At 39.9% G+C, this 21,261-nt stretch overlaps 1 protein-coding gene across 8 annotated transcripts in view; it reads right to left on the bottom strand.

Annotated features, from left to right (window-relative positions):
• dido1 (death inducer-obliterator 1) overlaps window positions 1-21,261 on the bottom strand; it is a 112,178-nt gene that overhangs the window by 83,362 nt on the left and 7,555 nt on the right. The window contains exon 1 of one of the 8 annotated variants that reach the window (XM_033041699.1): window positions 18,496-18,688. The exons of 6 other annotated variants lie outside the window; for them this stretch is intronic. The gene's annotated coding sequence lies outside the window, so the exon portion shown is untranslated. Of the gene's footprint in view, window positions 1-18,495; window positions 18,689-21,261 lie in introns of those variants that run through there. One more of the 8 variants, XM_033041700.1, reaches the window with a different exon arrangement.

Below are 21,261 nucleotides of genomic sequence, written 5' to 3'. Positions count from 1 at the left end.
TAAGTGAGAGCACTGGTAATGATTACATTTCAATTAATTTCCTTCGCTCCATAGATGCTGCCTCACCCGCTGAGTTTCTCCAGCATTTTTGTCTACCTTCGAAGTGGGTCAGACAAAATGTATGGAGGGAATTGCATTGCCTGACCTGCTGAGTTACTCCAGCACTGTTTTTTTCCCAATATGTTTCTGGGAGACCTCTTCACGTTTTTCTAAACTTGAGAAAATTTGGGCTTTGCCGACTCTTTGCTGTACGGCAGATCTGCTATCCCTGGAACAAGTCACAACTCTACGTGCAATCCACCCAGACCTAATTTCAGTAAGACATCTTGACCTCATGTACTCAAATTATCTCATAATAAAGATCAAATGTTTTGTCTTAACATGCCTGCATCTTGGTTTTTGGTGACTTGTGTACAAGGACACCTGGATCCCTTTGAACATCACCATTAACTGTAGTCTCTCACGGTTTGAAAAAATATACTCTGTTTTTAAACCAAAGTTTTTCTTCTTTATTATATCTGGCATAAACTTGTCCAATCAGAGCTTGTCTGTGGGTGCTTAAAGTTCCCTACTTTATCCCCATCGAGTTTTCTATCATCACTCTTTTTTCATGAAGAAAAACATAAATAGTTGTTCAATTCCCTCTGATGTCCTTGTTACCCATTATAAATGTGCCCACAATTTGCCCTCCTTTATTTTTTTTTCCTTTTTACATCTCTTTCAAAGCTTATTTATGGTGGAAAACTGGAGGCAATCTATTCGTCAAGTACAGTAAAATCACAATGAAATCACAGCATTCACAGTAGTTCACTTCCAGACACTGCTGAAGATGTTGTTTTTGTCCACTTGCTAAGTTCACTGAAGTGTTTGGTAACTTAGGACTCAAGCTAAACATACACCAGGCAACTTGGCTGAAATAAGTACAACATAGCTCGTAAGATGTTGGCCATTCAATTAGCATAACATTAATCTTTGGCATAATGGCAATGTGTCTCATTTATTGCAAGAGTGCACTTGCATTGAATTTCCACCACTAACATCTATGGAACACTTTTCTGGTAATGTAATGAATTTCTTTTGCAACTGGTGTGAAAAATTCAATTGATTTAAGACAGTTGTGGAGTGCATTAAACATTTCTATGTTTGCAGCATTTAGCATAGTATTCAAGTCTTTTGTTTGATGTATTAAAATCCAGAACGTTGCTTCTCCTCTTCCCAACATTACTTCTTTGTTTCCTATCCCAGTGCATTGCCACTATACAACATTTACCAACAACTTTTAAAATATGGCCAAGAGATTACAAGATATACATTGATTAAATGAACCATGCTACTATTTCTCCAGCTGGTCCACCATTTCTACTACATTCTCCAGAAAGACACATTGCATGGTTAGCCACAGACAACACACACACACACACATAATTATTAGAGGTCCTAAAGATTAGTCCTCCTTAACCAATCCCTTAGAATCAAGGATGACATGTTTCCCATCCAATTCTATGGATTCTGGCACGACCGACAAAAGTAATTGAACACTCACTTAAGAATCAACCGTGGTGATACATCTAAAGTGCCTCTTCAGTTTAGGGGCAAGTAGGGAGCAACAGTACAATGTAGACTCAAGGAACTGCAGATGCTGTTTTACAAAAAAAGACATGGTGCTGGTGTAACTCAGTGGGTCAGCCAACAACTGCGATGAACGTGGATACGTGATGATTCTGACCGAGACCCTTTAACAGGCTGATGTGGGGGGGGGGGGGGGGGGGGGCCGGGAGAGAGAAACAGGGGTTGAAAGTAGGAAGAGAGGAGTGGCAGGACAAACCCTAGCATGTGATAGGTGGGATACAGGTGAGTGGGGGTTTTGATAGGTAAATCGTTGGACAAAAGCCAGAGGTGAAAAGACAGAAGGTGGAATATGAGAGTTGTTCCTCCAGTTTGCATGTGGCCTCACTCTAGATGTAGACAGACAAAAAGGTCAGTGTGGCAATGGAAAGGGGAGTTAAAATGATTTATCATCAGGAGATCCAGTAGCCATTGACAGACCGAGCGCAAGTGTTTGGCAAAACAGTCGCTGAGTTGACACTTTGTTTCACTGGTGTACAATGAATTTCGAAGACAAACATGTCAAAGCATCAGCTGGGTTATTTCTGGAAATCAAACAAAAACCAGGGATTATTGTTTTAAAAACCAACATGAAACTAACTTGAACTCGCATGTTATCACAACATGAATAGGTTCACTGGAAACCAAATGACATACTACCATAATCTACATAGTGCCTCATACTAGATTTAAAAATCATATCTGAATTGCAGGATACTACACATTCAATTCATATTCCCCCCATGAACAAAGTTCTCATACTTTTAAAATGCATCAGTGTCTCTACAACACCTTGATCAATTAATTAATTTAAGCATGGTCTCCTTTCATGGAAAGACAAATGCAGACTATATACTGGAAGTTGCTTTGTGATCACCTCCATTCAGTCCCACTCTGACGCCAGATTTCCATTTATCATTTTTAATCCTCTGCCACCTTTTCTTCTTTTCCAATTAACTTCAGTGCAACATGATTAATGCCACTTCATATTTCAATTATGCAGATTGCAGTTTTCCAGACTTCCACAATTTCACCATTGCCCTGATCCTCATCTCCTAGTTTGGTTTCAATGTTTTTATTGGAAGCATTTGTGCAAAAAACTTGACAATTTTACAGCTCAGTGAACAGCTTCAATTTTAAGCTTTCCAAAAAGGACATTAAATTAAAGAGAGAAAGGAGAGAAAAAATAAAAAAGAGGGGAGATATATCCGTCGACCCACCTGTACGCCCGCTCACCCAGCACTATGAGTAATTTTGAATTTGTGTTCAAATATTGTGTTGTTCAAGAAAATCAATAAAAGTTGACCATATTTGTAAAAATTGCTTCAGTTTATCATTCAAGATAAACCCAATTCTCTCTAGATGTAATGTGTCCGTTATTTCTGTAATCCACATCTTCACTGGAGGGACCAGCATTTTTCCAGAATTTAAGTATGTTTTTTTGCTGATATTAGTCCATAGGCGACAAAGCGTTGCTGAAAAACAGTCAATTTACTACATGCCTCTGATATTCCCAGTATTATCAGTTTTGAGTCTGGCTCCAATGGGATTTTCAGTATATTGGAGAGGACGCTGAATACTTCAGTCCAAAAACTTTCTAGTTTTGTACAAAGTGGATTCTTGGAACTGACACTTGTCGCAGAGGAGAAACACTGGAGAAAATTTTGTTCAGTTTGGTTTTTGAGTAGTATAACCTGTGCAGCACTTTGAACTGTATCAGGCAATGTCAGGCACCTAATCTCCCAGTTGACATTAAATATACCAAATCAACATCATTTTCAAATTCAAGAGATTTAAGGGGGAAAAGGGCATTTACATATATGGGATGCCTTGTTGTTCATAAAAAAACACAAGAAAACAAGTCCTGCCTTTCAAAAGTGATCAAAAACTGCAATTAGTTTAAAAAAATTGTGATTGTTATAAACTTTAGACTAGGAAATTGTTCTGGAGAGCAGAGAATCTGGGTAACATGGTGGCGCAGTGGTAGAGTTGCTGCCTTACAGAGCCAGATACCCGGGTTTGAATCTGACTACGGATGTTGTATGTACGGAGTTCGTACATTCTCCCCGTGACCCGAGTGGATTTCCTCCCACACTCCAAAGACGCACAGGTTTGTAGGTTAATTGGCTTGCACAACTGGAAGTTGTTCCCAGTGTGTTAGGAAACTGTTAGTGTGCAGGGAGTGTTGGTCAGCGAGGACTCGGTGGGCCAAAGGGCCTGTTACTGCGCTGTATCTATAAACTAAACTATGCAATAGTATTGCCAGTGCCCAACAAAGGGCAATAGTGTGACCTTTGACCTGGCATGTCAACAATTCAGCAATCTTGTACTTGGCAGAATCTCCAACATGCTACCGGAAATTGGGAAGACCAGAGGCTGGATATACAAATCAAACTAATCATGGATTTCCAGTATCTCTGAGAGCCAAATGAATAGCAATGAAGGATGGAATGACAAATAAAGGCAGCAGTGTGGGGCAAGAAGTATGGTCTTCTTGGGTCTGGTAAAACTCATCTGCAAATTTGAAGTAAGCAGTATTCTCCCTGTCACCATTACAAATAAAAAATTTCAAACCCTAAAAGCTAATTCATAAGTGAGCTTGCTTTGCCAAAATTGACATTTTTAAAGTAATGTGTATTACAGGATTAACAGGGACAGATTCCCGCAATCCCCCTTAGTACACTGATTATTTTTTTTAAAGTTCACATGCTTAGGCGGGATTCTGACTTGACAATGTTCAGTCATAATCCCATGGGCTTCATACCATTGACTCCTCAGGCAAGCACAGCCTTTCGAAATCATCTCAGAAGCAGGACTCCAACAAATTTGATTCAACAAAATCCACAGTCAGAGTATTGTGATGAGTCCTATTTGCCACACTATAGCACAGATGCAAAAGCACTGGACTGAGTGCAGAGATCTACCAGCAGTTATCAGGAACGGATCATTTCAGTTATAAGACTGGGAGCATTTTGCTAGGTGCGGAGGAGAATGAGGTGGGACATGACCCAGGTATACAAAATTGTGATGGTCAGAGATAGGGCGGATGGTGAGAAAACTTTTCCCACAATTAAGATGTCATAAAACAGCAGTAAAAGCTTAAGGTGACGAGCAAGAGGGTTAGATGGGATTTGAGGATTTTTTTTTTTTTTTAATCTGGAGGGTGTTTTCAGTCTGGAATATACTTACTGAGAAGATACAGGCAGACTCTCACAATGTTGAGAAAGTATCTGGAGGTGCACTTGAAAAAAGTTAAGAACCGACAACTCGTAAATGGAATTAGTGCAGTTAGATACTTGATGGTCAGTATTTACATGAAAGGCCCGTTTATGTACTATTAATTCTAACACAGCTGATGTCTGAGATCACTCAACACAGTGAAAATTATGGGACCAGGCAACAATCCAACTGTAATATTTAAGACCTACACTCCAGAAATGTGCACCTTGACAAGTTGTTGCAACATGCAAGATTCCAACATCTAGTGAACAATGTGGAAAATTGCCAAGTTAAGCCCTGTTCGTAAAAAGCGGGATGAATCTGATCTGGTACACAAAATACTGCAGATGCTGGAATCTGGAATTTAAAAAAAAACAAATTGCTGAAGGAATTCAGCACATCTGCAGATGCTGCCTGACGAGCTGAGTTCCTTCAGAAGTTTATTTTTGGTTGGCTATTTACCAGTCTACTCTTAATCAGTGCAACCAGATGGGTTTCTAATGTTTTTCTCAATTTTAAAATGTATTTGCAACATCAAAAACATTAAATTAAAATCAATATTCTCCTCAGCCAGGATGTGTTCACTTATTCCAGAAAACCTTCTGACTCAGAACTGCTCCATTCTCAAACTCCTTCAATACTTACTATGGCAGAACTGTCAAAGACTCTGACCATAACGCTCAGGTACAAGTGGCTCATTTCTCCACCATCGGTCTGCGTCCAAGCCCAGCTGGCCCAAAAGCCAGCGCAAACCACTCTGCAACAATTAGGGAGCAGGGAGGCATCATTCGGACAGAGAGAAACTGTGTCCTGAATTCTAAAACAACTTGCTATACTTTTATTTTATTTTAATCAGGACCTTCTCAGAGAATTGTGGCCATGTCTACACTGAAAGCTGCATGAAGGTAAAGCCTGCCCAGTAGGGGAAAAATCTTGCCACCACATGCCACCAGTGAAGCTGCTCTATGAACTAATATATCTGCAGAGTATGAAGCAGAGTTGCCACCTAGATATTTATGCACGTTGCCCTACTTAATTGGGAGGCTCAGACCACAACAGAGGCCCAGTGTTTCCTCTTGCCCAGTAGAATCCAATGAGCTTATTCTGGAGCTTGTTGGCAAAAGCAGAGGCGCAGGATCAAAATGACCAACCAGTACCAGTAGCATTGCAACCATCAATTGATTTCTGATGAGCATTTGGTCCGTGTAGAATAGCACTCAGTGGTCTGTCCTTAGCTTCAGCTATGTGATGACTTCCTCCTTCAACTCCGACCAGTTTGCAACCAGGCTTTCTTGGTGTGCCTAAAGTAGACTCCAGGTATAAAAACTGCATAGTGCTCCATGCAAATAGTCTAGCTAGCAACATTTCCATACAATATCCAAATTTAATTTTGGCATGTTCTGTTTGCATCAATTGACATCACTTTGGGACCAGCAACCAGCATTCTGTTAGCTTTAAAGTCTGGACAAGGACAGGGCAGGTCCACAAGATAACATCCTAAATTGAGGGCAAGGCAGACTTTGATGACACAAGACAGAAATTTGCGAACGTTGATTGGGAGTAGGTTGTTGGTGGGCTAAGGAACATCTGGAAAATGGGATTCTGTTAAAAGTGTGAGTGTTCAAGCTATGCATGTTCCTGTTAGATTGATGGTGGCTTACTTAAGATAATTCAAATTTCAAACAATATTGTCTGGCATAAGGATAAAGAAAGAAACTTTCAGCTAGGAGGATTTATTTATGCTTAAAAATAAGTTTCCAATCTCAGAAAACTTCACAATGAACATTTAGTCCTCTCCAACATCATCATGCAAGTGATTTGACAACTGGTAATTAAATATCTGCCTCCGAAAGCAGTACAAGATAGACTCTTCATAAACAAGGGGATGAAAAATTACATGGGGAAGGCAGGAATAGAGTTGAGGTCATAATCAGATCTGCCATGATCTCATTCAATGGCACAGCAAGATTGCAGGGTTGAGTAGAATACTCCAGCTACCAATTTGTATGGATGATATACTAATCAATGTTCCAAAGTAAATTATTCTCTTATCCTTCCTATTCAACTGCTCCATTAATCTCTTATCCTGAGGATAAGATTATAATGGAACAGATAAAGAAGAAGGAAATTTCAGTGCAAATTAATGCTACGTTCTTGTTCAATAATAGGTCAAGACAATAGAATTAACATCCAAGGAAGGAGATTTCTAAAATACAAACCCCCATAGATGAATATCAAATCTGTGGGTGTTTTTTTGTAATGCATTTCAAAACTTTTGAATTAATTACAGGGAAATGTTAATCTTTTCAACACACAAATCTTAAGCAAATGCCAATTTTCTTTTTAGAACTCCTTCATGAGAAATCTATTGCACAGTATTACAGCTGGCTGTTAGTTGGATCTACGTCACACTGATCCATTCCATGTTACAAAGCTGTCACTTGTGTGAACAGGTGAACAAAGCTGGAACTAGTGTGAACAGGTGATCGATGATCAACATGGACATTGGGCCAAAGAGCCTGCTTCCATGCTGCATCTCTAAACTCAAAACAATTTTACTCCACAGATGCTGTCTGGCCCACTGAGTTCCACCAGCAGTTTGTTTATTGCTCTTTCTAACTGTACCAAAAGTAGAAAAAACAAAAAAACACATTGAATCCATGAAATGCAGAATCTCATTGGAAATATCCAGATCAAGCAGCATCTACGAGGAGTGAAAAACTAAGTTAATTTTACATGTGGCTGACCTTGGCCAGTTTCCCCATGAACATCCTATTAAGATAACTTCATTATACTTCTGACTTGAACCTGTGGCAGCAAAGACTCAAAGACCCAAATGCCATCCTTCAATTCTGTTATACTTTGCATAGGATCTTCATTAATTATAAATGATTGCCCATTGTTCAAGACTTTCTCAAGATCTATCCTATAATGTCCTCTATAGGATATTTTACTTTTCAATAATATTGTCTGCATTGTTCCAAACTGCAAAAAAAAAAGAACAATTTCAGCCATGTATGATGGGCCATCCTCTCATCCCATTCATCTGGTGAATCTCTTCCTGTTGCCTCCACTGCTAGTAATTCTTCCTGAAATGAAGGGACATAAATTACACATGGCATTCCAGGTTCAGCCTCACCAGCACCATCAACAAACTAATAATAGTTTTCAATTTCTAAACACCAACCCTTCTGCAATAAATGCCTTTGGTCTTCCTGATCACTTGCTTCAACTGCCTGCTAGATTCTTGTGATTCAAGCTATAGCTTTCTATACAACTCGTATACAATTTATTTTCATTTTAACAATAGACTGCGTTTAATTTCCCTTACCAACACACATGACCTCACACTTTCTTACATAAACCAATCCTTGGGGATCCCCAAGGAATATATTTTCCAGTCTCAAACAGACCCATTTATTCCAACTCTATCTTCTACACAATAACCTCATTTGGAGTATTTAGAGCAATTTTGGGCACCATATGTGAGGAATTACATGCTGGTGCTGGAAAGGGTCCAGAGGTTTACGAGAATGATCCCCAGAATGAGTGGGTTAACATATGATGAACATTTGATGGCACTCGACCTCTACTCGCTGGAGTATAGAAGGGTGAGGGGGGACCTCATTGAAACTTACCGAATAATGAAAGGCCAGGATAGAATGGATGTTGAGGGGATATTTCCACTAATGGAAGAGTCTAGGACCAGAGGTCATATCCTCAGAATTAAAAGATGTTCCTTTAGGAAGGAGATAAAGAGGAATTTCTGTAATCAGAATGTGGTGAATCTGTGGAATTCATTACCACAGAAGGCTGTGGAGGCCAAGTCAATGGAATTTTTTAAGGTAGAGAGATAGATCATTGATTAGTATGGATGTCAGGGGTTATGGGGAGAAGGCAGGAGAATGGGGTTAAGATGGAAAGATAGACCAGCCTTGATTGATTGACGTAGTAGACTTGATTTGCCGAATGGCCTAATTCTGCTCCGTTTAACTTATGAACACTCTTTTATCCATGTTAGCGAACTTCTATATTGTTAACTAGCTTCTAATATTGTCGGCTCCAAAATTGGTAAAATTGTAAATTGTCCCTAATGTGTAGGGATAGTGCTAGTGTAAGAGATGATAGCTGGCCGGCGTACTCGATGAGACAAAGGTAGACACAAAATTCCCGGGATGGCGGGACTGTTATATGTTGATAGAATGGAGCGGCTGGACTTGTTTCCTCTGGAATTTAGAAGGATGAGAGGAAGTCTTGTGGAAACATAAAAGATTATTAAGGGTTTGGACACACTAGAGGCAGGAAACATGCTCCCGATGTTGGGAGTGTCCAGAACCAGGGGCCAGTTTAAGAATAAGGCGTAAGCCATTTAGAACGGACATGGGGAAATACTTTTTCACACAGAGAGTTGCGAGTCTGTGGAATTCTCTGCCTCTGAGGGCAGTGGAGGCTGGTTCTCTGGATGTTTTCAAGAGTGTTAGATAGAGCTCTTAAAGATAGTGTAGTCAAGGGATATGGGGAGAAGGCAGGAACGGGGTACTGATTGTGGATGATCAGCCATGATCACATTGAATAGCTGTGCTGACTCAAAGGGCCGAATGGCCTACTCCTGCACCTATTGTCTATTGTCTAAAATGCTGGAGTAACTCAGCAGGACAGGCAGCATTTCTGGAGAGAAGGAATGGGTGACGTTTCGGGTCGAGACCCTTCTTCAAACGAGACAAAGGGCCTGTTTCCACACTGTATTTCTAAAGACAGCCCCACATAGTAGTGGCATAATGGATGTACTCTGAAAAATCTTCAACATTGAATGCAGACCCCATTCAGTCCAATAGCATTGTTAAACATGGGCATGGATATCTCTTCCTGATCACCTCCTTCAGATGATGAATTGGCATTTCATATTGAAAAAGAATGGCAAAAGTACTGACTGTATCGAGATTATACAATGTTCTATGGATAGGATACCAATGGAAATCACCATGAGTGGTTTGGTAGAACCGCCACTGGCCAAGTCCCTAAAGCTATAGCTGCCAAACGAGTCCGAGGCAGGTTGTGAATAAACCAACATGAAGGAAAAAACTGCAAAGCTATCTTCATCAACCTAGTATCGAACTGCACTGGTAGAAGCAACCAGCACACAATCATTCATCCTGTGTTGTACTACAATCATTGTAATACAATCAGATTTTAAAACATCCTGCCATTTAAAAAATGGCATCATAAGAAGTCATGAAGCCGCAAGAGCAGTAGGGGTATACATCAGCATCATCTGTAACCTCATGGCTTGACATTTCCTTCAATCCATCATTACTCCCAAGCAAGGGAATCTTGGTTCAAACACTTGGGTCACCGCATGATAGCAGCCTCGCCAAAAGTTTTGTTGTTATTTTTAGTGTTTTAAAAGTATGTGTCAATGTTCTCTGGTTTGTTTTATGTGGAGGGTGGAGGGGGAAACTTTTTTTTTGAGTCTCTTACCTTGCCGGAGATGCGATTGTTTTCCGGATCGTATCTCTGACCCCTCTGTGGCCTAACATCATGGAGCTGACTCCTTGCTCGGGACTGACTTTGAGCCCCACCGCAGGGACATGGACTTACCATCAGAGCCGATCCCTTGCCTGGGCTCGACACTCCTGCGGATTTAACCAATAGCTTGCAGTATGGGTAGAGACCGATGTCGGGAAGCTCCAAACGACGCAGAAGGTTTCGACCAGCCCCAACCCGGGGTCAGATCGCCCGGCGCAGGGAAGCTGAGATTCCCCCCGATGCAGGAGCTTGATCACCCCGATGAGGAGGGTCAGGCAGCCGGCTACGGGAGCCAAGATCTCCCCGTCACAGAAGATTCAAGGCCCCCAGTCGCGGGAGAACAAAGAAGGGAGGAGATTGAACTTTTTTTCGCCTTCAATCACAGTGAGGAATGTGGAGGAGTCACTGTGGTGGATGTTTATGTTAAAATGTATTTTGTGCGATCTGATGTTTTTTATTGGTATGACTCTATGGCAAATGACATTCCTCATATGTTGCAAAACGTACTGGGCTAATAAAGTGTGATTATGATTATTGTGATGCTGATTATCAGGAGTGTGATCAAAGCATACTGTGACACCACCAGAATACCTAAACATCTGGTTGGAAATTTGGAGAAGGTGCAACACATGCTTAACAGCAGACATAACGCAATGAACTGATCTAAATGCCTCATAACCAACAATCAGATCAAAGTCTTGCCGCAGCTACTCCTGAATGGCGAACAATTAAACATATAAAGGGTTTGAGTGTAGGAGCAGGGAGGTTCTACTGCAGTTGCACAGGGTCTTGGTGAGACCACACCTGGAGTATTGCGTACAGTTTTGGTCTCCTAATCTTAGGAAAGACATTCTTGCCATAGAGGGAGTACAGAGAAGGTTCACCAGACTGCTTCCTGGGATGTCAGGACTTTCATATGAAGAAAGACTGGATAGACTTGGCTTGTATTCGCTAGAATTTAGAAGATTGTGGGGGGATCTTATAGAAACTTGAAACATTCTTAAGGGGTTGGACAGGCTAGATGCAGGAAGATTGTTCCCGATGTTGGGGAAGTCCAGAACAAGGGGTCACAGTTTAAGGATAAGGGGGAAATCTTTTAGGACCGAGATGCGGAAAACATTTTTCACACAGAGTGGCGAATCTCTGGAATTCTCTACCACAGAAAGTAGTTGAGGCCAGTTCATTGGCTATATTTAAGAGGGAGTGAGATGTGGCCCTTGTGGCTAAAGGGATCAGGGGGTATGGAGAGAAGGCAGGTACAGGGTACTGAGTTGGATGATCAGCCATGATCATATTGAATGGCGGTGCAGGCTCGAAGGGCCGAATGGCCTACTCCTGCACCTATTTTCTGTTTCTATGTTTCTAAGTGACTCTAAAAACATCTCCAACTTCAACACAGAATGGATGAAACGTTGAAATTAAGTTCTGCCAGAAATGTCCATTGGATGATCCATCACAACTTTCTTCTTGAAGAAAATGTTTCCAGAACTAGCTACACGCAAGGAAAAGCTGTTGAAATTAGATTAGTTTACAGATAATGTGGAAACAGGCCATGAGAAATATAGATATAACACTGATATTTATCCAATGTTATGGAAACCTGCCAAATATGTTCTCTTTATCTGAAAAAGGAGGACAACCGATCATGCTAATTACTGGTTAAGCAGTTTGTGTTCACTCAGCAAAATAGTGGATGGTGTCATCGACAATGCTATCATGCAGCACTTACTCCCAATGCACTTTGGGTTTCGCCAGGCTTAAGACATCACAGCCTTTGTCCAAACATGGGCCAAGGAGCTGAATTCTAGGGATGAGAGAGAATTACTGCCTTTAACATCAAGGAAACATTTGACAATGTGCGGAATTAGGAAGCCTGGTGAAACTTAAATCAATGGTTATTTAGGAGCATGCATTTAGTGGCTGGAGTCATGCCTCGCACTAAAAATGTGTTGTTCTAGGTCAATTATATCAGCCCCAGGAAATACAGCAAGAGTTCACCAAGGCATGTCTTACAGTTGTATTCAATTACCTTTCTTTCTCCATAAGTTTAGAAAAGGGGGATGTTGGCAATGATTGCATTATATTCAATTCCATTCACAACCCCCCCAACACTATGCAATAAAACCTAGACAACAAACCTAGACAACATGCAGGTACAAACTGACAACCAGTTAGTGATATTTGTGCTAGGTAAAGTATCATCCAAAACACCCAATCATGATATTCAGTGGCATCACCATCACCAAGATCCCCCCACCACCATTAACATTCTAGGGGCCATTGTTGACCAGAAGCCCAAATGAACCAACCACATTAGTTCCTTTTGGTTTGTGCCATTCACCACAGGCTGGGTGTATTGTGACAAATGATCATCCTCTCGATTCCACAAACCCTTCACCATCTACACAGCAACCAGGAACATTCAGGAATGTTTAATATCTGGAATACTCTATTTAACTGGTTGACTACAGCTCCCGTTGCATTCAGGTAGTTCTACAATCCAGTCTATTTGATTGGGATCCCTTCCACCACCAGCACACTGTGGATGATGTTCATGATATCAACAGAATGCACTGAAGTATCTGCCTCAGCTGCCCCATTCAAACCCACAACCTTTATCACTGAGGACAAGTGATTGAGGTGCAGGAGAATACCACTATCAGCAGGTCTCCCTCCAAGTCACATACCATCCTACCTTGGAAATAAATTGCCTACATTTCATAATCACCGAATTTATATTATGGAACTCCCAACTGAATAGAAGTAGTTCTTTCATCATAAGGATGGTAATGATTCACAACAACTATCTCAAGGGAGATTCGTGATGGATAGTAAATCGGTCTTACCAGCGATGACCTGGCCATGAAACATAAATAAATACGAAAAGCCACGTAATAATAGTATTCTTTGGCTTTCAACGGATTGCTTTTCAAGTGAAGGCAGTAACATATGAGCAAATTCCGCCTTGCGCAATTCCAAAGCAATGGCCGACAAAACTAGTAGGGCAAAATCACAGCACAGCTTGAATAATGAAATTACACGTTTAAAGCTCAAGCTACCCTAAACAAAATGCATTAAGAACGAAAAATCAGATTCATGAATATGAGAATTTAAAATTTTAATAATTCATCCATTGTGTAGTTGAATGTTAAAAAAACTGCAGATGCTAGAACTCTAAAATAGAAAATGCTGAAAATACTCTGATTAGGTAGCGTTCTGTGAAGAGGGACAGTAAACATTTCAGATCGCAAACCGCACAGTTCGCATTAACCAACCTGATCTCCCGGTGGCTCAGCACTCCGAATCCCCCTCCCATTCCGAATCCGACCTTTCTGTCCTAGGCCTTCTCCATGGCCAGAGTGAGTTCCACCACAAATTGGGGGAGCAGCACCTCATATTTCGCTTGGGCAGTTTACACCCCAGCGGTATGAACATTGACTTCTCCAATTTCAGGTAGTCCTTACTTTCCCCCTCCTTCCCCTCCCCAGCTCTCCCACAGCCTCTTCCTTTCTTCTTCCCGCCCCCCCAATCCCCACATCAGTCTGAAGAGTCTTGACCCGAAACATCACCTATTCTTTCGTTCCATAGATGCTGCCTCACCTGCTGAGTTTCTCCAGCATTTTTGTCTACCTTCAAACATTTCAGATCAATCACTGTTCAATGTACATTCCAGTTCCACCTTCACTTCTGACAAAGTGTCAATAACCTGAAAAGTTTATAAAAGTCTGAAGAAGGGTCTCGACCCGAATCATTCCTTCTCTCCAGAGATGCTGCCTGCCCTGCTGAGTTACTCCAGCATTTTGTGTCTACCTGCGATTTAAAACAACATCTGCAGTTCTTTCCGATACCTGAAAAGTTTATACTTTCTTTCTCCACAGAATACTTCCCAATCTATTGAGTATTTCAATTATTTTGCTTTAATCCATTAAAACCTCTGGCTGTTAGCAATGCATGATTTCCCCTTCTGCATTTTCAATCTGAACTTTCATTTAAATGCAATAACACCTGGTATCCAAGATTCCCAACTTTCTATCAAGTCAAGTGAGTTTATTGTCATGTGTCCCTGTATAGGACAATGAAATTCTTGCTTTGCTTAAGCACACAGAAAATAGTAGGCATTTACTACAAAACAGATAAATGTGTCCATATACCATGATATAAATATATACACACATGAATAAATAAACTGATAAAGTGCAAATAGCAGAAAGTGGTTATTAATAATCAGTTTTGTCCGAGCCAGGTTTAATAGCCTGATGGCTGTGGGGAAGTAGCTATTCCTGAACCTGGTTGTTGCAGTCTTCAGGCTCCTGTATCTTCTACCTGAAGGTAGCAGGGAGATGAGTGTGTGGCCAGGATGGTGTGGGTCTTTGATGATACTGCCAGCCTTTTTGAGGCAGCGACTGCGATAAATCCCCTCGATGGAAAGAAGGTCAGAGCTGATGATGGACTGGGCAGTGTTTACTACTTTTTGTAAACCTTTCTGTATCAGGAACCAGAAATCTACTCAAGAATGAAGTGTTGGACAACCAACAATCAGAAACATATCACAAGGTGAAGAATAAAATAGAGAATCCTAAAAAGTCCCCAAAACCAAATTGTATACCATCTGTCTAACGTGTGCTTACACTTATGGTATATATGTAATTTCATTTAAATACATTTTTCTACCTAATCCTATGAAAAACCAATATGGAATATCATTACAAATTATCACCACAGTCCTTGCTGTTCTCACAAAAACTGAATACAGCACACCAGTGTAACTTTTCATGTACAAGGGGCATTGAGAATTTGACTGTCAGAAGTCTTAATATTTCACCACTCTGGGACATAATAAATGAATATATTGACCACATCTAAATATATACTTCCTTAAACAGTATTCAGTTTGTATTACATTAGTAATAGTTGGTAATAGGGCGATTGCACGGTTGACACTTGACCCGTACTATTGCCACGCAATGCCTTCTAGAGGACAAGCAGTGTCCTGGTCTCAGCAGCCGTTGAATTGCTGCCGGAGCTTGTTGGTAAGCATTTTGCCAGTCCTCCCAAAAGTATGTCATGGAGACCGATGCCCAGGATGAACAAAAATTGTGCTACTGTCAGGAGGTGGACAGAGGGAAAATGATCATATGTGACAACACAAAATGTCCTATTTCGTGGTTTCATTTTGAATGCCTGAAATTGCCAGAAAATAATGAGATTGAAAGCTCCTCACAAAATCACAAAGAAAAGTTCCCAAAATGAACTGCAAGTGTTGTGCTGAACAGGTTTCTCACAAATACTAAATCTAGCATTTGTATACCAAGTTAGCCTTGCACTGTATAAAACTACATCATAGAATATTTTGTGGTCATTTTCACACACCAGTTTCTTTTTCAAACTAATATTTAAGTTTAATATTAAAAATGTTGATCTGTGCAGAGTCAAGCATGAGTATGCTCCCTTTTGGCAGAGGGTCTGTTATGTTTTAATTTTAAAAGGTAACAACAACAGCATTAAAAAAAAAGATACCAAAGTAATTTGGGTGTGCTCTCTTTAATTTAAAAAAAGGTGCTTTCTTTGATTTTGCTTTAAGGCATAAAGGTGTTTTCTTTGAAGTATGCCTAAGTAAATCACACATGTATGTGTGCTTTTATTGAATTGTTAGATTGATGGTGCTTTCTTTGAGGTATAAACTATATGCCAATGGTACACCAAGTGTGTGCTGTTGAGGTAAACTGTACTTTCTTTCAAGTGTGTGTGACAAAAACACAAACTGTCAATTGATATAAAAATGTGCTTTCTAAGAAAAATGGGAGAAAAAATGCTATATATCAAGTGTGATTGTTGATTTCAACATTGCCGTGGCGAATTGAGGGTTTTTTTTCAGGCCTTTCAGTGAACTCATAAAAGAGTCAAAGGAAACAAGACAAAATTGCATGATGAAACATTTTAGGTGAGGATGAATGGAATTTGAGTTGGCTATCATCTTAAAATTACAAAGTGTGCTTTTACTTCTGTGTTTATGATTCAATGATTTGGCAATTTCTTACAATTTCATTCATAGTAAATCCTGATGAGCCAAGTTACTTTTTTGTAAGAGTTGATTGTTCGTATATGCCCCATACGAAAGCCCAAATATCTGCACCTACTGTGAGACTATGGATTCATTTAAGTTGAAAAGTGCACAACAGATCCTTGCAATTTTATCTATTTAGGGTACTTGAATTTCAGAGCTGTTTATCATGTACTCCAGTGGTACAGTATGAATTAGAATTAGGTATTTCAGCATGACAGCACCAATCACACGCTCTACATGAATGCTTAAATGTGCAATTTCACGAGTTTTTTCCACATCCAGCGCAGATAGTTGTGCTTACCCTCTTGTAAATGCAGGAATTTCTGCTTCACAACCATAAAATCCGGCATCATCTTTTATGTCAAAACCGCGATCAGCTAAAATGACATCTCCAGGGAGCAGTTGGTCAAAAAATTAGATGAAAGTGTGATTGTTTTATCTGTGCCACTGCCCCCCCCATGCAACAAATAAAAATGAAATAACTCCATATGGTGTTACACCTATCAAACATTTGATGGCGTTATGGTGTTTATAGTTCAACCAAGTCTGGGTGTGCGCCTTTAAACGTAGGTCTATTACAAAATACTTCGAAGCAATCTATAATCACGGCCATATGCTTTCCAAATGTCTGTCGAAATTGCAAGGGCATGATGTTTTTAACAGCACAAAAACTGACAATTTTGACGGTATTTTCCAGGTAAGAACGTACATGTTGTGTGTATGTCAAGTGTATGCCGGAGGCTTGCTTGTCCTCCAGTACACTTGAGACTCCGTGGGTCACACACTTTAACCCTTTGACCTACCGTGCAATCGCTCTATAGGCAGAAACATCAGTAAAATCTGTATTTTTATTTTCCCATTATGTCATTGGGTCCAAATGAGATTAAAACTATGCTAAATTTACATTTTAATAGTTCTTAAATTCACCATTCAATGGTCATCATTAACAAGATGAATTGCCTTTGACCAACTGACAAGTTATTTTACTGATCAAGTTGCTATGTAGAAAAGGGAGCTTTCACTAAAAAGACTGAACCAGAAGAACCAGAAGAACTTTTAAACAACAATCTAGTCACCAGTTAACATTACTGACACCAGTCTTTTAACTCGAATGTATTTAATTAACTAAGCATAAAAGCCTGTTCTGCTAAGATTTGAATGTGACTTCTTGATTATCAGTTCAGAAATACAATCACTATATTACCACAATCCTCTCTAATATTTTCCAAATCAGTATCGTTTCAACATACATGATAGACTGTCAAACACATCAGGGGACTAGGCAAAGTAAATAAACTAATGGACTAAATTAATATATTTCATAAGCCTATTTGTTCCAGAAAAGATTCATGCTTCCTTTACCAATTAAGTTATTACAGGTGAACACGCTTTCTTTTAAAGGATGCGAGCATTAATTGTGGCACAGCAGAGAAGTTTTTAATTTAAATAACTAAAGGTCATTGACATAAAAAGGTTGTTTTTAACTCGTTCCGTTCCATTCTCTTTGTAGTTGCTGGCTAACCTCTTTTTTATTTTAATTCCAAACGTTTAACCTATCCTTCGTATGTGAACCATCCAGCCGGCACATGCGGCAACCTTTGCAATCATTTAAGTACAACTAAAAATGACTTTAAAAAGCTAAACCCTGGGAAGAATGTACTCTCCCAGATTGTCAATGGAGCTCAATAAACCGAATAATTAATATTACACTCATAAAAGAAGTCCATACTACAATCTGAATCACCTTCACATGTGCAAAGAGACCATATTTAATCCAATTCATTCAATCCAATCGGTATTAAATGATACAGATTAATCCGAAATAAAATACAAGGGCCATGAAACGGTGATCATTGAGGCGGATGGATTCTCGTAGGACACTGCCCTGGGCATACGGCGCCTTTTTATGCCAAAAACAATCAGTTAAATGGGTTACGATCTCTTGGGGAATCCACACACATCACAAGTGCAAGCACCGAGGTACTCGGGCCGTACCAGCACTGGGTTGTAGCCGGGCCTGCGCGCGGCCTACACCGCGCCCAAGCGCCCAACGCCCTGTTCCGCGGCTCCGAGCTACTCACTATATCTCCAACTGCTCCTGGTGTTGATTTCGCCACTGTCCCTCGCCCTCCGACTTCTGCTCCGGGATAGGCACGGCTCTGGTCTGATCCGCGGTCACCTTCGACACGAGGCCGCGACCAGCACCAAGCACGACCAGAGGACCAGCGCCATTATACGCAGCACACGTGACCCGTAAGCGCCGCACGTAATCGCCGGAAGTTTTTTTTTGTTGGGAGGGGGTAAGGATCGTGGAGAACAACTAACAATGCCACTCAAAACAATGTCAGAGACTTGATTGCAGTACAACAAAATATTTTTTTTAAATATAGAAATATTTAGCAGTGCAGACAAAGTATGTGGAGAGAAAAACAATAATAATATTTTAGGTTTAAGACCTGCTGTGTATTTCCAACATTTTGTTTTTACTAGATTTTCTATATGTCAGTAATTTGGTCAAGGGCAAAACTTCTCCACAAACACACCAAGATTCTTGACCCTGCAACTCAATAGGCAGAAATAAACACTAATAGCACCAAAAATGTAATAAATCCAGAATTTTAAAAATACGAAAAATGTTGTATTCAGCAGATGAGGCAACATCTATGCTATTTGAATGTGGGACCTTCTGGACTTTTCTGTTAACATATAGAACAGTACAGCACAAAAGCAGGCCTTTTGGCCCACAATGTCTGTGCCGAACATGATGCCAAGACCAACTCGTAAATGCCTGCACATAATACATACACCTCCAGATGCTGTCGGGCCTGCTGAGTGCTCCAGTCCTAGTATTTTATTTCAGATTTTCAACATGCTGAGGTAAAATGAGATTATTCACTTCAGTATAAAGATTAGACGTAGTTTTTTTTAATGTTGAGAGTTTGAGATATGTTCATGTTTGAAAGAATCTGACAACCCTTGTACAATCATACAGTGCTGCTGCAAGTATTGTAGCTGCCTCGCTGCACTAGTGACCCAAATTCAATTTTGATCTCGTGTTGTGTGGAGTTGCCGCATTCTCCCTGTAACTGCATGGGTTTCCGCCGGATATTCCAGTTTCTTACCATATCCCAAAGTGCTGATTGGAAGCTTAATTGGCTAATGTGCGTGCTTGGTAGGAGAATCAGGATGGAACTGAAAAGCATGTGAGAGAATAGGTTATAGAGAAATTAATGATGGAATGGGTTGAATGGGATAGCTTTGAGAGTTAAGACTCCATGACCTGAGTGGTTTCCTTTATGTCATAGGAAATAAGTTACTGAAGGCAAGCAAGCATGTGCATCGGGTAATTAGGAAGGCAAGAGTTTGAGAGTGATGATTTCTTACTATATTTTTGATCTCCTCAACTAGAAAAGGATATATTCGCTACAGAGGGAGCACAGTGAAGATTCGCCATGAAGAATATTATATTCATATATATTTTATTAAAGCTCAATTGAATGAAGAGATTCCTATCGGGAATGAAATGAAATAGAAATTAAAAGGGGAGAATAAACATCTTGAATTTAAAGTGTTCCTACAATGTTGTTAGTCCTTCGTGGAACAAGATAGATGTGTAACCTAAATGAGCAGGCTACATATATGGACATAGCACCCAGAGGCAAAAATGATGATTACTAAGTCACCGGAGCAATAGCAATGATCAATCAAATTGATGAGTTACTCCCAGTGTATGTTCAGGTTCTTATGTTTTTGCATATATATCCATCCTGATCATGGAGGAATACTCCATCGCGGTTTTGACGAACTTTGTGTCTGCATGCCGAAGATCCAGATGAACTTCATTCAATATGCTCCCATTCAATGTGGGGACTTCTTCAATATCAGAAGAACAGGCTAAGCACTGTGGAATAGTCTGGAAACAACCAATGTTACATATAAAGGACAGTTCACTGATAAATCAACTGATTTGTATTCTTTATGTCAGTCTAGAAACATCATTTGGCATGAGGGAAACTAGTCAGAACATTTTCATTAGTATTCATTTAATAATGTTACACCACAACCTAATAATTCCAACATTTATCTATGGCTCAGTAACACCCTTCCTGCCTTTCAATCCTTCTAAATCTCTACATTCCTCCAAAGTTAAATTAAAACCAAAAAATGCTTCAAATACTCAGGCAGAATTTGTGGAGCAAGAAACAAAGCGAATATTTCAAATCAATGTTCAGAGTATCAATGTTCAATCAAATCAATTAATCATTGGCCTCGAGTGTTGATATTCTTGTGTACATCAATCCACATTATAGAGGAATGCTGCATCACATTTCAGATGTGAACCTCAAAGGTACAAACGCTGTACTTCAATATTGTTACTTTTCTATGCAGGGTCTTCTTCATTACATTATGAAACATTAATGCTGCTTCTCTCTCCACAGTTTCTACCTAACCTGCTGAACCTTTCAATTAACGTTTTTATTTACTTCCTTTAATTACATGTCCCTAAAACTATAGGCATTGCTACCTTTCCTCTTTAATTATACCTACTTTTATACGCATGCCTTAATGTCCTATTAAGAGGCAATGCCAAGTATGGCTTTTTCACATGTGACTAATCACTGGAAGATTTTCACTTTGAACAACAAATGATACTGATTTTACTAAGACTCTAAGATAATTTGTCAGATATCTTTATAATGATGGCACATAACACTTTGTAAAGTTTAAAAAGCAGCACAGGCTAGCAAAAGTATTTGGCAACCCAAATTAATCCGACAAGATAAACTTGTTTATGACAGCAATAAGTCAGTTATCCAACAAAAACTATCTTTGGAGGGTTACAAGCA

Source organism: Amblyraja radiata, chromosome 23 (assembly GCF_010909765.2).
Source record: "Amblyraja radiata isolate CabotCenter1 chromosome 23, sAmbRad1.1.pri, whole genome shotgun sequence".
Taxonomy (NCBI): Eukaryota; Metazoa; Chordata; class Chondrichthyes; order Rajiformes; family Rajidae; genus Amblyraja; species Amblyraja radiata.
This window is presented reverse-complemented; position numbering and strand designations above follow the sequence as displayed.